The sequence below is a fragment of the Anomalospiza imberbis genome, chromosome 1 (genome assembly GCF_031753505.1).
Source record: "Anomalospiza imberbis isolate Cuckoo-Finch-1a 21T00152 chromosome 1, ASM3175350v1, whole genome shotgun sequence".
Classification (NCBI taxonomy): domain Eukaryota; kingdom Metazoa; phylum Chordata; class Aves; order Passeriformes; family Viduidae; genus Anomalospiza; species Anomalospiza imberbis.
Window position 1 is genome coordinate 116,799,074 of NC_089681.1, and position 18,036 is coordinate 116,817,109.

The following is an 18,036-nucleotide window of genomic DNA, read 5'->3' on the forward strand; positions in this document are numbered from 1 at the left end:
CAACTTCATAGCTGTCTGCTGGACCTGCTTCAGAAGCTCCATGTCTGTCTTGTACTGAGGAGCCCAGAACTGGACACAGCACTCCAGATGTGGCCTCCCCAGGGCTGAGCAGAGGGGCAGGATCACCTCCCTTGACCTTCTGGCAATGATGATTCCCTTAGCATCACTCTCTTGAAAACAGGGATAAAACTGTCCTGATAATAATTTTTCTGGAATGTTAGCTAGAAACTTAACTTTGCTTGCTGGCTGTCTTTGGTTACTGTTTACCTTCTGACACACACAGCTAAAAGAATGTAAGGAAATAGGCTCCTTTATTACATTTTTTTATTATTTTCTGAACTTTTGCCTTGCTTTGCACTGATGCAGATGTATGTCCAGTGGAAAACAATGTTTGATCACTTACTTGAGTGCTGTATAAATAATGCCTACATGCAAAAGAAAGGATTAAGATTGCAAGTGAAAGCTTCATTTTTATGTTTCCCAGTGTTAGAAACTGATTTACTTGAAAGTGAAGTGTCTATGGAAAGACTATCCAAGCTTTCAAGGAAAGCAGGCTGTGAAGAACCCATCAGTTTCCATTGTGTGCCACAACGCTGATAATCCTCATGGTTCTCCAGAATTAAAGTGGTTGGATTTGCCACTGTCCTTTGCTTTTTGAAAAAGTGTGAAAATTGAGCTCAGCAAAGGGTTATCTAGTGTAGATTGGCACTTGGGGAGTAACGGGCACTTGGCTAAGACTTTCAGGCTTGAGATGGGAATGCTTGTCTTGAGCTGTTGGCTTTATAAGTTTGCTTATGAACCAGATCTTTCTTGTTTCTGTTAAAGGTGGCCTCTTCCAAGAAATCCTAGTCTGTCTTCCTTGTTGTCCCTTGACAGTATAATTCTGTGTTCTATTCTTTAGTCATCTGTACTGTCCAAAGCTTATGAGCTGCTTTTCTCCCTCTGGTGAAACCACATCAGTTTTCACCCAAATTAAATTGATAAAATCATCACACATTTTTTCTTGTGAAGAAGACATTACTATATTTGTGAACTGGGTGGCTCATTGCTGGTTCAGCAAAATGTCATAAGTGCAGAGGAAGTTGTCTTCTCACTTCCTTAGAGACAATACTAATGTTAAGTTGCAATGACTGAATTTTATAACAATAAAAAAACCAAGGAAAGTAAAAAAGTTGCAGCAAACCTGTTGCCACAAAGCTGGAAGAGACAAATTAGGGTCTACTCTATAATATTTCAGGCCTTTACCAAAAAAAACCCTGAAACAACAAAAGATTGTATCACCTCCCCAAAAGTCAAAAATTCTTTCTGTTTTGCATCCCTTGCCTTATAAAAAAAGGGGGATGAAGAACGATCATCTTATACCTCTGTTATCTCCAAGTTTTATTGGAAATAAGAGGCAAATGGTGAGCAAATCTCAGGAGGATATGTGCTGGCAGATAGAATTGTCTTAAGCAACCATGTTTTCAACAGTGCCTCTATGGGGTAAGCTGGTTTGTTTTGTTTTGGTATTTTGTTGGAAAGAGAAATATTTCAATAATCTGCATTCCTTCTTTGCTCTTATCTGATCTACTTATTTTGGAAAACTGTACTTGCTTTGTCAGATCATACAGCAACTAAGCTAACTTATTCATCCTCTATTTCTTTTCTTTCACCTCTTTGGTTATGATGACCTTCAGAGAAAAAACAGGAATCTGATAGTTATTTCACTCTTCTCAGAGTAGTGTGGAATTTTTTGCTGTTTAGGGGAATTTTTTTGACTGACTTGACTGTTTTTTTTTTTTTTTTCTATTTTGCTTTACATTCCTGTAGTTATTCATTGGCTTGATAAGTTACAATAGGTTTTGGCCTTGAATAAAGTTGGCATGAAGCATATGCTAGCCATGTGATGAGAATGGAATGGGGTATAAATTTTTTTTAAATGGGGAAAGTCTATACTCTGAACAAGCCATTTGTGCTGTAAAACCACTAAAATCCAGATGTTTTGATGGAATGAAAAATAGCAATACTTCATATGTCCCAAAGAAGTTTTTAAGTTATGATGTGAATACATGAACATATGGTTTTTATCCTGATTGTCAAGAATTTATCTCTTTAGTAAAAAAAAAAAAAAAACAAAAAAAAACACCAAAAACCCAGAGAACAACATGAATAAAACTATTTAAAAGTAAGGTCATTAATTACATTCTAACATTCTCACCATATTTTTTAGCTTGAATATTGTAAGTGTTGTAGTCTAAGGACATGTATTTTACCAGGACGGTACTCCTAGTTTAATAAATTTACTACATACATAAAGCCTTCTTATTTGAGGCATTTGGGGGGAGTGTGGGAGGGGCTGTGTGTGTATATATATGTATGTATGTATGTGTGTGTATATATATATATATAAAATCTGAAAATGCATATATCTTTTGAGTTCTGACAAGCATATGGATACTTTACTGTCATGTTTTGGAGACAGTTATACTGCTTAAAAATCACTTACTACAGTATTATTAAAACTTGTATGGCTGGCTTTTGGTTTTTATTGATTTTTTTTCCTGATACAAGACACAAATAGTGTGTTAGTGGACCTTTATAGAGGTCATTATTATATTAGAATCAATAGTTAAGAGTATATCCATACTGAAATCTTTCATTTGAGATTAAATTTCAGTTTTGGTTTAAATTAATAGAAGCCTCTTCAGTTTTCTCCTTGGAGAAGGAAAGGAGTCTGATTCAGAATTTGAAGTGTCATGCACTGGAAATTGTGCAAGTAGAGGACAGAGAAGCATTTTTCCTGTAAAAAGTGTATGCATTTTTTGTCAGGAAATTCTTATTGCTGTAGAATGTAGTACTTGTTGTTGATTTCAATGCTTACCTTCTCTTCCTATCAGTAATTTTTACATTAAACAGTTATTTGTGCCTGACTTCTGCTTTCTGTTTCACTTCACCATTCACCTGGGGAAAAAAATCAAAACCCAAACATAAAAAATAAACAACTCCAAGCAAGTGGCTGTGTGACTGGAAAAAGAACAAAACCTACAACTCTGCATTTGCAGGTGTGATTTGATTTAGGACTAGTAAAAGCAAATATTTCCCCATTGGCAAAGTTATTTAATTTTGTTTTCATTTCTGTAAGCAGAAGAACATAAATTAAATTAGCATTTGAGTTTTGTATTTCAAGTTGACCAGGTCTGTTACCACCACTTAGTCCTCAGGAGTGGTGAAATAAAATTAGCACAGCAAAATATTGTTAGGTTATTTATGAGATGTGATAACTTGAACCAGACTGTGTATAGATCGTCTATAACTGACTAAAACAATGCTTCAAAGCAAATTAATGTCTAGCAGGTTCAGAGCAGAAAGATGATGAGCAGGAGAGCCCAATGGATTACTTCTTTGTAGTCCAGATTCTGCTAGTGCTTCCCCTTTCTTAAAGCATTGTCCATGTGCATATCTCATTCATCTCAGTTTGATTATATGTATGTGATATGAAGAACCAGTATAAGGGTTTTGCTGGATCTGATCTCCTGTCCTTTCTGGTAATGCAAATATGAAGGAATTAATTTTTTTGGCTTCATTTTCTGTTTCAAGTGAATTCCTGTCTGTGGCAATACAGAATCACAGAATATTCTGAGTTGGAGGGGTCCCCCAAGGATCATTGAGTCCGGCTCTTTAAATGAATGGCCCACGCAGGGATCAAATCCACAGCTTTGGCTTGCGCCAGCCAGCTGAGATAATCTCCAGTAACCCTTCAGGACTTGCCACTTGTAAGTCACAGCAAAATGAAATGTTCCTGCTGTAGCAGTTTATAAAACTCACTTGCGTGTCTTGGGAAACTTGCAATCTGACATAAAAGGAGCATTCCATATGTTGGGAGTTTAATAAATGCCATAAATTACATCATAAATGTAATTGCTGGAAAGAGTCATTAGATTTGAACTTTACTGTTTTTTAAATAAGGATGCACAACTGTGAGATGTATTTTAGTTTCTAAGTGGAAGCTCTGCTTTCCATAATTATTGGTTGTATCTAGATCCTTGTTGTGATAGACTGCATGCACTTGCTTTTTCTTCTAACATACATACATACATATATATATATATATATATATATATATATATATATATGTTCTGTGCCTATACATCAGTGAGGTGTGCAGTACACAGACACATGTATGTATTGTATTTTTACCCATATATCATTGAGAGGGGTAGTTCCTGGGGATATGAGCTTTCAGTCACTTAAGTTTTGCTTTATGTCTACACTTAATTATACCACAACAGAATGTGCAAGGAGCTTTAGCTGAAGTCCTATGATGACTGTGACAGAGCTGGGAATAAGTCCTGGGCAGTCCATTGTACTGGTGGCTAGATCATGGTCTTCAAATCAAGAAGCTGGTCAATAGTATGAATTAACTATTCTAGCCCAAATCTTAACAGCTACATACCTGCAGAAAAGCTGTACCATTCACATAATTTCAAATACGAAAAAGCCTAAAGTTTGCTGGCATTTCTTGTCCCCTCAAGTTCCAGCTGTATTGTGACACTGCTATTATGTGTTGGAATAATACATTACAGACTAGATGAAACCTTAGATACGATATGGTATGTAGGTTAGAACATCTCTAATATGTTAAAGAATATAAGTATGTTGTGTTTTAGAACTCTGTTTTCAGCTTGTGCTTGGAAACAGTTTTGGTTTCGATGCTTTTATGGAATCCCAAGTACATGTAGTGATGTCATAGCCACACTTTCTGTGTGGTTTCTTCTTGTGTATTTAGACAGTGGGTGTGTGCAAAACAGAAATGGACTAGGGAGGAAAGGACATCTGCAGGATGTTCTATTTATACATGTTTCACTTTGTCAAAAAATGTGTGCCACAATAGTCATGTGGATACTAACTTTCTAGTGTGCTCCATTTCTTAGAATGAAGATTGGGTTCCTATAATACTCCATTCTTACCATGTAGTCATTCATTTTATCTACTGTGTGAGCTCAACTTAATGTAGTTAGTGAGTTCTTCCAAGAGATACATTCCATTCATCATGTTTACATGAATTCTATAATTCACTCATATCATGGAAAAGTACAGATACTGTCTAAAAAGAGCTCTCAACTTCTAAGGAACTTTTTCTTTCTCTCAGCAACTCAGGAAATGCACGTGATCTTTCTGAGTGGCTGGGTCTTTTCTTTGGCCCCTAGCTTTGCACATTTTTTCAATCTTCATGTGGTTTTCATCTTCCTGATGCTGTTCAAGAGCCAAGGAGCCAGACTTGGCAGTCTGCAAGGCTGGCAGACAGGCATTTCTGATGGAATGGTGAAATTACTGAAGCCACAGATTTTTTTTCCTGTTGTCTCAGAAGCAAAACTTGCCCTGTGTTTAACTGCAGCAGGAGATCACACAGTAACTTCAAAATTGTAACTTCAAATAGTAGAAGTATCATGGTTTTATTATGTGAGAGAAGTGATTCTCTCTCATAAGACAGATAGTGATAGGAGTCATCACTGTGGTAATCTGGTGAGTCTTTTTAGAACTTGTTGCTGTGAATTCCTTGACATCATCCAGATAAAAGATAATATACAAAATCTGTGCCAGTATTGTAATGGAGTTCTTAACATATTTACAAAATAAATTATTGTTGCTTGGCTAAGATCTCCTGCAAACAAAAGTTTAGAATTGTTTCATCCTGAACAGAGTATAGCCCCTTTGAGAAAAAAGGAACTTTTAGTGTCAACTGCTCTTGACCTTGAGATAGTGAAAGCACCAAATAGATGTACATTGATTGTGCATGATTTTTAAAAATTTTTGCATTTATATTCCTCATGTTTCAATGTAGGGAATAAAAAGTCTCTATTGTGATAGCAGTGGTGTCAACATTCAGCTGTTTCACATAGGCTATGACAGTGTTTTGGTGGGTCATGTCCAAGGGTTCACACAGCAGAGCATGGGCTACTGTCAGGCTGTGCATTTTTCTTAAGCCAGTAGTGTGGGGCAAGAGGAGCAGACAGCCACGTTGGGGCAGTTGCTTCTGGGGAGTTTACACTCCCCATTAAATGTGTTTGAAGGTTTTACTTTGGACAAGTCATGTGTTCTGCTGTACACTGGTCATCCCACTGTATGTGTTTCATAGCAGCCTGCAGCAAGGGTATCTGAAAAATGCTCCTGTCTGGCTTATGAGCCCTTCTGGGGGCCACTCCAGGACGTGCTGTTTTGTCCCAGCATCTGTCTCATGCTTATGACTGTATTTGTCATTGCTCTGCCCAAGTGACACTTGTAAAGAGATTTCACATTCAGAAGCATGTCTGATTTCTGTTCTACATCTGTTCTGGGTTTGTTTTCTGTTCCTCCTGCATTTTCATACGTGCTACCAGTGCAGCTATTGCCTGACGACTTCTCTTGACTTTTTTTTGCCACTGGCAGCTGTGGCAGCTACTCTGTGAGCACACTCCAGATGGGCTGACTGCCTCCTGCTTCCTCCCTGCTGTTGTCTGACAATGAAGACATGGACTGTGTTTTAACCTTTATAAATTTTTGTTCTTCTGTGTGCTCTGCCCTATACCCACTGAGGAAAGTACTACAGGTGTGGGACACAAAGTTGGACGGGTAGGGCTAGTGCTTGCCTCTCTGCACTGAGGATGGTGTGGTAGGTCAGAATTTGCTGTTGTACAAGCTACTGCTGTGACTTTGCCATCATTGGATGAAATTTTGGGAGTCCAAACCTGTGTTCACAGGTGTGGCTGTTGCCCTGTGGTGTCCCATGATTGCAGTACCTGTTGGTCAGTGACTAGGCAGTTTGGGAAGGGAGGACAGCTTTGCAGTGTCATCCTGCAAACACTGCTCCAAACACTGCTCTTGCAGAGACGCTCAGCAGAGCTCAGTGTGTAGAAGTGAGGAGATTCAGTCTTTTCCTGGCGGCATTTGGCTGTTTATCCCTTTTATATGGGCACAGTTACTTTGTCTCTTACTTGACTTTTAATGCCTGTTTTGACTTTTTCTCCCTGTTGGCGGGTGCCTTTGGCTGCTTATTCAGTAGCCCTCAGGAATCATTACAGACTTCGGACTGAGTTTTTTGCTAAGGAAAAACATGGCTGAAAAGTAGCAGCAACAGCAGCACACCATGTGGGAAAAGGGAGGGGTGAGAGTGAATATTGTGCCCTTCTCTTATGAGAAGTGATAAAGGAGGGAGAACTGACAAAAGGAATGGTGACAAAGTCTGTCCTTCTGCTCCCCTGGCTTGCAGAGAGGAGATGAAGTAGGAAGGGGAGTAGTAAACTCTGATCAAGTCCTGCAGTATGGAGATCAGCTCCCCCCTGTTCTCAGCAAACAAATATGTATTTCTCCCTGGGAAGCATCTGTTCCTTCCCTGCTTTTCTTTTAGCTTACAGAGGAAATGGCCTGCCAGTCCTGTTCCTAGGCTTTTGGCTGAAGCATCCCGTTCAGAGGACCGTGCCCTGTCAGCTGCTTGATAGGCTGTCAACACTCAGCTGACATGTCAGCTCATATGAAGCTCCAAAGGGTCTTCATAGCCAGAATCCTTCAATCCTAGAAGCTGCCTCCACACTTTCCCACCAAAAAAAAAAAAACCAAAAAAAACCACCCAAACAAAAAAACCCGGCAATCAAGATATCTGTCAGCTTTGTGATGAGCTATAACATCCCTAGTCCAGGCTCCCTGCCATAGCATTCCTGCTGCTGTGCCCCAGACAACACAGACACTTCAGGCTTCTCCACTGAAGAAGTGGAGTGGAAGGCACAGCTGCAGCTAAGCAGCAGTGGGGCAGAAAGAGAGTCCAAATAACATACTGGCTAACTTTATTGTCAGACAACATGAACATGGCCCGAAGTTACAAGTAAAGTGATAAGAAAAACATGGAGGGAAAATGGGAGTTGGAACTCCAGAAGCAGGACAAAGACAAGGAAAAAGGGTGATGGGATGCTGATATGGCCTATACCAGAATCATTCCCCCAGAGACCAGCATGACCAGAGAATTTACTGGAACAAAATTTAGCCCAGCTTTGGTGCCTGGCATTGTACCACCGGTTATGGAGAGAACATGAGAGATATGCACCCTGTCTGCAGGCTGCATGTTTGAAAGGGGGGGAATAAAAGCAAATCTTCCAGCATCCTTCTGTTGAATAGCAACAATTCAGTAGCATTGAATTGTTGAAATGGGGAATAAAAGCAAATCTTCCAGCATATTTCCACTGAGTAGCACCTCCCCTAGTACCAAATGAGGCCTCCGTGGTCTGGGTATCTCTGCAGTGGATCACACACAGAGCTAAGAAGAGCTCCAGGAGCAGGACCATGTTGGTGCTTGGTCCCCTAAGGGGATATGGGACTGACTAGTTGGCTTTTCATGAGTGCAGTAGTAAAGGGCACTGCCTGAGGCCTCTGCCACCTATGTCTTCCAAAGAGGTAGAGCCACCCTGGCCTGGACCAGTTGTGGGTTGTGGACATAGAGACTCCCAAACGTTGTGTGTAATGCCATTGCTTTGTTCTCCTGTGTTTGAACAGGGAAGGGATTTCACAGCAGCACCCCACTGTGTCTGAAAGCCTAAGAGGGGGGTGTTAGCCTGACACTATGCCCTGCTCACTTGATGTGAGCACTCATGCCTGGTGGAAAGAGGAGAAAAGGTCTTCAGAAAGGAGTGGGCATCAGGAGAAAATAGAGCAGATGAAATAGGGAAAGAGTATCAAAAGACAAGGGTAGCTGAACATAAACTAAAAGAATTTGAGGGGTCATGAGTGACTGTAGAAATGGAGGGGGACAGATAGCATTTGACATGTTTAACAGGAAGAGAGGACATGGCCTTGCATGAGTTTTCAGTGTTTTGGGAGCTTTCCAGTGCCAGAGGGATGCCTTTTTGTTGTGTTGTATCAATGAAGCCCAGCAGGGACTGAGGCTGTCACTGACAAGATTTGCTATCAAGTTCTGCTTAAATAAAACCCATTGTATCATGCATGGGCAGGCACATGGTCTTTTACTGAAGAAGACAACTTACATTTCTGGATTCAGATCCCTTTGGGTCTTTCATGACAACTTTTTTTTTTTTCTTCTTTTGAATCTGAGTGACATGCAAAACATCCTCTGTGTGTGTTAGACTTATTTAATTATTGAACAGGGGAAAGCTTACTTTAAACTTTAAAATGCTGTCATTTCTAGAAAAGATCAACATTCAGTTTAAATTTTGTTTAGAGAATAACCTGAGGACATTTACATAGTTTTAATCTATCATGGAAACTGCAAAATTTCTCGCTTCCTTTGCCCTGTTCTGTAAATACATAGAATTGTTGCTTTAGCAACAAGCATAATTGTGACTGCAATTTTAATTAAGGTTGTGAATACTGTACTCAGCAAAATAATGTAGTTTTCAAACCTTAATTATTGTCTCAATCTTAACTGTTCTTCAGGTTAGTGTTCTTACAGCATTTGCATGCGTTTTGTGTGTGAATGCCTCACCTGCATTTTCTTTACCTTGACTTGGTATGTAGAGAGGCATTGATCTTGTACCCGTGAAGATGCTTTATCTGCTTCAGGCCTTTTTTACTGTTTTGTTTTTCAGTGCCTGTGTGCATGTGCACAGGTGACGGGTAGCTAGTAAGTCTGTAGAAGATGTAAATAAGCTGCCATGCAAACATCTCACATTGGGCCTGGTATAATGCACCTTTTTGCCACAGGTGTCAGTTTAGTGCTGCATTTGGCGTGCTTAGTGGTTCATGGCTAGTTTGCAGCAGTGTCAGAACTCTTCAGTGTAGTCACTTGGTGAAATACCATTTGATCATTACTATCTTGCAGCCATAACATATTACAAAGCTGATAAAGATTGATCCAGGCCTCCAGATTGTGGCCTTCTCTTTAAGCGATGAGGCAGCCTGAAAATATGTTCGTTGCTTCTGTAGAGGACAAGAACTTATTAGCATTTGCCAAACACTCTGCTAGTCTTGCTTCCAGTTCCCCAGCTAGCTCCTTTGGCACTCGTTCAGCTATCTTGGCAAAACCCTGGCACGTGTTGCATATTTTTGTCCCGTGTTTTAAACAGTCTCAGTGACTTGGTTTTATCTTATGCAGTCATACAAGCGTGTAATTTCCTGGACTTAAGAGAAGTGACACAATTACTGCATGAAATTGCAGCCTGCTTTCTGTGATACAACTTGCACACCTAGCAGACTCTTGGTTTGTGTACAGTAATGGTTCTGTAGATGACTTGATACTTGTGACACACTATACTCTGTGATAATCTTAGGAAAAGCAGGGGAGTTTCTGAGATATGAGGTAGCATGTGAGAAGTTTTGGCTGAGTCCAATGCTTGCTTAGTAGCTGCTGTAGTGAACTGGTGTGGCTCTTCCTGGTACATGGTAACCCATGGACTGTGATAAGGTCTTGCACAGGAACAGCGAGCTTAAGGCTTCCCAGCCAACTAGTTTTTGCAAAACCTGCTCATTTCATATAAATGAAGCTCTCTTTAGTTAAATTGTACAGAACTTGCAGCTTCTGTCTCCCCCCAAATAATCATCCTCTCACCTTGAGACTTGCAGTGATTAGCTACAGATTCTTCCTGAAAGAAACAGCCCTTTCAAGGGGAAGAGAATCTCATTAAGCCTTTGCTGTGAGCTGCAGCTCTTGATCAGCACACGAAAGACAAGCTTGACAGTCATCAGGTGAGTTAAGAACTGCAGAAATATTATCTGTCTCTGTTAAACAGTCATCAGTTGAAAGAGTTCATCTCAGTCTGAGAATACAGGGGCTTTTGTGTACGACGTGGTGCATAAAAAATTGAAGACATCAAGGATGTGAGAAGTCCTAAAGGTGCCACGCATTTCCAAATGAATTGATAAAAGGCCTTAAATCTGAAAGAGAATGAGGTATGAGGTTTACAAATAAACAGGTGGAATTTTTGAGAAAGTTAGAGACAAGCCAGGACATGGTTACTAGTGAAATATAAATAAACAGCAGTCTACTGCTGTAGTTCCTCATTTGCTTAGCCCTTTTTGGTGTTCTTCTATTTGAACAATTGTTTCCTGAATTTCTTAATAAGAACTGGTAAAAGAATTGACAAATAGTCCAAAATTGCATGGGTTAATTCACAAGCAGTTATTGTACAGATTACAAAAAAAAAATTAGCATCTACTTCTATCTTAAATCACAAAACAAAAGAACAAAAAGAGAGTGACAGAATAAATGGTCTTTTGTTAAGTTATTGTTTCATAAAGTTTGGAACTGTGTCAGAATTGCTTTTTTTTTTGTTTTGTTTTGTTTTTGTTGTTTATTTACTTGGGAATGCTCCGCTCAGATGCAGCATCTGTCTTTCTTTGCAGTCCTTCTACCCTATTTTTCCAGCTGGGTTGAATGCCTTGATGAAGCCTTTCAAGTAATCAAATAGATAAAATTGGACATATTTTGTGGGATTATTTTCATTGTTTTTCACCACATGTTCAATGAATACAACACTTTTTAATTGTAACACTTCGTTGTCAAGCTGCACTCTTGCACTACTTGTTGTCTTGTTGTCATTGTTGTTTGTTTAGTTGGGGGTTTTTTTTATTATAGTAAATTTTTGTGAAAAATTGGTCTTCTCATCAACAGATACTTTCAGGGTACCCTTCCAGAAACATCGGTGGAAGCTCAGACTACTATATCAATGATGCTTCATTATTAGTCAGTTGCAGGTCTGGCCTTTTTTGACATAAGAGAAGTTAGAAACGGTTCTCTCTGTTTTGCAGAATCCACTTAAGACTGGGGAGAAGTGAAAGCATCTTTGACGTGGGCAGTTATGTGATGAGAAGTTAGAGCCACATGTGGCTGCCTGTGGCCTCTCTTTGGTTTGCTTTATCAGGAGCAGCAAGACAATATTAGCCAGGGGATAGAGGCACTGTGCTGTACATTTTTCCCCAGGTTTGCTTCTAAGGTATTGTCTGTGAGAGGAGGAGCTGACAGGAGTAACAGCCTGCAGGTCTGTTGTATGGCCACTTTGAATATGCATAGTCGCACACCACTGTGCCACCTGTAGAGGTTATTTTCTATTCCTTGTAAATAGAACTGTGAAAGTGACCAGTTCATTTGCCTCTGTATTCTATTATTTAATCAGTAAGAATGTGCATTTAAGAAATTAATTTTTGATGTTGCTAACCCATAAGGGATCCCATCCAGGGGGTAAGGGAAGTCTTAGATCTTAAGATTGTCTGCGTAATGCTTTTTAATTACCACATTCATACCATGAAAGTATTCTGTCCCTGTTGGACAGGACATCTGTTACATCTTTATTGCATATACTTACTACTTTTGTATTAGATTATATTTACTTCATTAATTTGTTCCTTAGCAGCTTTGAAGAGAAGGTTTCTCTGCATCTTTCCTTTTAATTTCCAATTATTGTTGTAGATGCAGCACTTTTTCTGACAGAGCGACTCTGAGAAATAAGGGTAAAACAATGCCTTCTCAGAAATTTTTTGGAGAAATACTCTGCTACTATTTGCAAACAAAATTGCAACAACAACCATTTTATTGCAAACTTGAAAAAATAAACTAAAAAAAAATAATTGGCTATGGTTGTTCCATTGTAATGATGCTTGAATTTGTGGCTATTTTCCCATGACCCATATTAAGCAATGGATTTCCATGCTATCAGTATCACTGTGTGGGAATTCTTCACTTGAAAACAGAAACTGGCCGCATTTTTCTGAAACGAGGGAGTAGGAGTTCAAATTCTGCAGAGTGACAGGAAAATTTGCTCTAAGCAAAAAAAGCAGGATTTTTTTGCCAAGAAAAGCTTTTTTCTTTAGTAAATCCATCACCCATGCTCTAGCAGACTTGCCTAAAAAAACAAAACAGTACTTTTGGGAAGTGCTTTGTTAACTTCTAACAGCCTTTTCCACTACTCTTTGGCTTTCTATCAAGCATTCTTGCCAAGTTGAAGTGATGTGGTGTGTTTGGCAGTGACATACTGCTTTTAGGTGCCAGTGGTGAACTATTGCTTGCTAGTAGTTTTCAATATTCTGTGAAAGCCTCATCACTGTTAAATACACTGTTAGAAGTGTTATAGAAGGCAATATCCCATAATACCTTTTGCAGGATTTGTTTTGTGGTCTTTATTTTTGAAGGAGTTGTTTTTTTCTTTTTTTTTTTCAGAGGGTTTGTAGGTGGTAGTGTGGTGGATTTTCTATTTTGTTTCTGAACCGGTTTCCTAGGGAAACGAGAGTTAAAAAAGGCTCACAGTCTGTCTGTCTCATTCCTCCAAATAATTATAACTGCACAATTTCAAAGCAATTTGCAAGAAATTTAGGCTGCTCCTAGAGTTGTGGAAACTGGCAGTTGGGCAGAAGACTGAGACCTCTATTAATCAGGGAAAGGAGAGGAGAAACAAGGTGTGCACTGACAGCTCACTGGGCAGTGAGCTCGTGCATTGCTCCAGTGTAGCCACATAATCACTGTTTCTCATCAGTTTGAGGAATGTAAGGGGTGGGAAGAAGAAAAAAACCAAAGGAAAATTTGAGGCTGTGGCAGCTTTTGAAGAACAAAAGCTTCATTAGTGGGACTCACTCTCCATTAGCTAATGGAAAAAAAATTCAGTAGGAATTTGTATAATAGTACAGGTAGTAAAAAAGGCAGCAAGAAATATTTTATCTTAATCAGATCTTTGACCACTCTTATGTACCAACAGAGCTGGCAAATAAAAAAACATAGGGACAGTAAAGTAGGTCCTCTTTGAAACTTCTCACCTCATTTAACACTTGCCTAATTCATTGCACAATGACCGATCTATTTGGTGATTCTAGCTTTGTGTCTTCTATAATTAGTTTATCTGGTCACTCTAAAAATCATAAATGTGGTGATACATGTCTGTTCCACATGCCAAATTAATCGGGAACCATTGGGGAATTTCCTTGATAGTGATTACTGCCACCCTGTATTTTTGTATTTCCCATTCAAACCATTGCATGTTAAGTCTGTAGTGGGTTTCCTGTGATGATTTTGAACAAGGATTTGGCCTGCAAATTTTGCTGCAAATACAAGAACAGCTTCATTTCCAGCTGGATAGCACCCTTTGATGCTGTGGAGTAGCTGAGATGTCCAAGTGCATCTCACCAGTGACACTGAGGGCAAGTCCATGAGGGTGGCATGAGGTCTGCTGGGACAGGAAAATCTTGATCTTCCGTTTCTAGACACACACTCTTCACATGAAATTTGCATACCCTGACAGAGGTATTCTTACAATTAGCAGTAGTGGGAATATATTCTCATTATCAATACTTAAAAAATAGAAGTTTGGGGCAGGAGAGCTGAGAGGAATAGTAAATGCTATAGAATGTTTTGCATTTAGTTCTTCATTGCAGTTCTGCAAGCAGGCCTAGCAATTGGAAAATAAGCCAGATCTAATTTGCTTTTATTCCTTATTAAAATTTGGTGTTTTCCTGGAAATTTTGATGGAGTTAAATATCTCAGTTTTGACTCTGTTTATAATCTAACAAACTGTTGTATTCTGAGTCTTGTGTAGTTGTCCACAGAAGTGTTCATCTTAGAATTTCTGCAGGGTAATGTGTTTTTTAAAAATCCAAATGCATTAGAAGCTCTTTCCTCTGAATTTAATTTACTTGCCCCGGAACATCTCCTGTTTATACTGAATTAATACTTATTTAATCATGTAGCATTCTCTTACCCAGCTTTCTTTTCAAAAATGACTAAAGCTGGGGCCAAAATCTAAATGAGAGTGTACCTTGAGGTAACACAAGTAACATTGCTTGCTTGGTTATAGAACCTGTATTACATTTCTTACTGCTTTAACATGTATTTAGTTTTGCCAGTAAAGCTGAAAACAATTTAACAGACATCTGTGGAAAATCACAGCATTTTCTAAATAGGGGATTTTGATTTAATAGAAACCAAAAGAATATTGAGAAGTTACACTATATGTTATCTTCCAAATGAAAAGCATGTATCATTTGGAAGTGTCTTCACTTTATCTAAAATATATAATATTTCAAGCTAGGAAAAAGATAGAAAGATGAAAGTCACTATGATACTTAATCTAATTGAAAATATTAAGTACTTAGTATCTACTACTGCCTTTTGAAGAAAAGGAATATCATTGGTTGATACAGTCAAGAAATGAGAACATCTGAAACAAGGTAATATATGGACTTTAGAGACAGGACTAGGAAAAATCCCTTTATAGCTTTTGAAAAAACCAAACAAACTTGGCACACAGTATCATCCTAAATAAGATTTTACAAGAAAGTCTAAAACATGTATTGGAACAGAAGGGGAGAATGCATGTGAAGCACTGGCGATGTAAAATTACAAGAAATGGAAACCAGCAGGTAACATTTGAATAAAGCCTTCAAGCATTACTAAAGCTATCTGTCCTTTTCTGTATATATAATGCAAAGTGTTATGTATAAAATATATACAGGCATGACCTGCCAAGAGGATATTGGTTTCCCTGGAGACTATCAGTTCTGTGTTGCACAGGTTGGCTTGGGGAATAAGAGCTATCTTGATAGATCCTAACCTTTCTTCCTGAGGTTATTGGATATGTCAGTAAATTTAAATCTTTGTGTTGAAGGCTGAATTTATAAAATTCAAATTTTTAACAGCTTCTCTCTAGATTCCAGCTATTTCTCCTGGCATATATTTATTGTATGCAGCAATTACCTTGTGAATTGGGGAAAAAAGAAAACCTTGATGATAATACTTTGATGGTATACTTAGTTTTATCTGCTTGTTTGTCTGGCTGTGCCAAATCATTGATTTTAATCACAGTTATCAGTGTATCATGAAAAATGTGCATGAGATCATAGCAAGTGTATTCAGCCACAGTTACTACTTAGTTGACTTATTTCTCCTCCCTTTTCCTTAAATGTTTGAAATCCTCTTGTCATTTTTCAGTTTGGAAACCAGGCTGCAGTCAGGTTTGTAGCTTATAACTGTCTTGTGAGTATGGGAAGAAATCCCATGTAATGAATGCAAGCTACTTGGTTCATCTCTGCTTGATTAAATTTGAAAACAGTAATCTCAAGGTTGTTCTCAGCTGGTTTGGATGGAAATGTATAGGTGGGTGTATGTACCTTTCTGCTTTTGACCTCCTTAAAGAATCATCACATGCAGTATTTTATTGACAATAGGATATGGGGTTTTGGAATGCTAAGAAAGCTAAAAATTCCCTTTCAGAGGAGATTTTTCTCATCCAGCAAAATATACCCTAAAATGAATAAATTCTGCATAATTTGAAACTTAATAAAGTAGACAGTTCTGTACTCGTCTGAGGATATTATCTGTGCTTTTTACAGTTTTTTTTCTTGCTTCAATGCTAGGTTGCTTTTTGTAAAATTTTTAAAGGAACCAGTGTTACTTTATTATATTCTGCAGTTCTAAAATCTGAAATGAAAATTTGCCAAAAATATGGAAAGAGCATTGAAGTGAAGCATAAAACAGAGAGGGGGAGAAGGAAAGGAAAAGGAGGGCTATAATAGGGGCAGAAGACAAAATACATTTTAAAAAGTATGGGAGGGAATAAAGATTCAGTAGGCTGCAGAGTTAACTGTGAAACTTGCCAGTATTCATTATTATTGCCGCTAAGAAAAATGGCAAGAGGATTAGTTAGAGAGGGGGTCAAAGCAAAAAAGATACACCAGTCCTCCAGATTTTATGATGCCACCAACTTCAGAGGTACCAGAAGATCTCTTCAGTGAGTTGTAGTATTTTTTGCTCATTGGGTAGCTCCCCTTTCCCTCCTTTTAAAGTATTTGATAACTGGCTGCTTGCTGTGAGAGACATGACTTGCTGCACTGCTGGCAGAAGTGATGGGAAGTCCTGTTTCACTACTTAAGCTGTTAAAGGGAGCAGCGTTCAGTATTAGACTTTGGCAGCTGAAGTATTGCCATCAACAGATTAATTTTGTGTCTAAAGGCTTTAGGAGAGGGAACCAGTACTATGGGGGGCTGAAGGGGGCATCAAAATACATGGGAATCAGCATGCTGGTCCTTCCTGTAGTTCAGAATTAAACCATCCTCTCCTCTGTAGTTCAATGTAATACTCGTCTTTAGGAACTTACACAGATAACAAGTCTGTATGGATAAAATGTAACTTTAAACACTTCCTGTGTTTGGTTGGACATAATTAGCATTTCCTTGGTTTTCTGAAATGTAAATTGCCTGTCTTTGTTGTCTTTGTGTTTGGTCTGGATCAATTTAGGAAGTAGAACCAGGGAGGAGGGAGTGACAAATTGAAAAAAATAGCATTTTGAAGAGCTATTCAAGTGGAGAAGGGATAGCATTTCCTAGGTTTATTTCTGTGCAAGTTTAAATGAGAAGTCCCTCCCCTTTTCCACCTTCTTTAATTTTGCTGTTTGCACAGTCATTAATCCTTTTAACCTCTAGTAGGTGGTCTTCTGTTTGCTCATTTTGGCTAATTCTGCCCACAAGCTAATGGGTATAAGCCGTGAGTCGTTTAAGAAGTGCTTGTTAATTTATTTAGGTTACTAAACTTCTGTTTAGTCATTGTTTTTTAACTTAGTGGAGGTGATAGCCTGGGTATTTCCTCTTTTTTTCTGAAACACCAGAAATTAAGCCATCCCATGCATAACCACATCATTGTGGCAAACGTACCTTGTTCTTAAGATACTTATCTTATACTTGCAAGACATAGAAATGAAACTTTGACTAGGCAACAAGCAAGATAGCTCACAGATGCAATTAGATTCGACAGCACAATTGATCAGATAAGTTCATGTAGTCTCATTGCATCTGTGAATTATCTTAGTACTTTGTCAGTTTGACTAATGCATGTATCTCCTGTTTCCTAAAGGAAAGAAAAGAGTGTTGATGTATATCTGTGTGTACCTGCATACATGTATATGTACATTTCTTTGTATTTACATGCTTTCAAAAGGTATATACGCAGTTTCACTGTCTTTCTGTGGATTTTCTCCCCCCTACCACTTTAAGATACAGTGCTTTGCTGTTGAATATCTTTAACTTCCATTATTACATTTTCACTAAAAGTAAACACTAGGGGCTTATTGAACAGACACCTTCATTTATGAAGCCCTGATTGCC

At 38.6% G+C, this 18,036-nt stretch overlaps 1 protein-coding gene and 2 long non-coding RNA genes across 5 annotated transcripts in view; 2 read left to right on the plus strand and 1 right to left on the minus strand.

The window, feature by feature from the left end:
• The window catches only part of RFTN1 (raftlin, lipid raft linker 1), a 96,399-nt gene that overhangs the window by 13,799 nt on the left and 64,564 nt on the right, over positions 1 to 18,036 (plus strand). The gene's annotated exons all lie outside the window — the stretch shown is intronic.
• Positions 549 to 2,937, plus strand: LOC137484140 (uncharacterized). Its single transcript, XR_011004757.1, has 2 exons — positions 549 to 1,482; positions 2,676 to 2,937. It is a non-coding gene; the product is annotated as an uncharacterized lncRNA (long non-coding RNA).
• LOC137484124 (uncharacterized) lies at positions 4,212 to 5,412 on the minus strand. The gene is made up of 2 exons (XR_011004753.1): positions 4,433 to 5,412; positions 4,212 to 4,364 (listed from the first exon to the last, which is right to left on the minus strand). It is a non-coding gene; the product is annotated as an uncharacterized lncRNA (long non-coding RNA).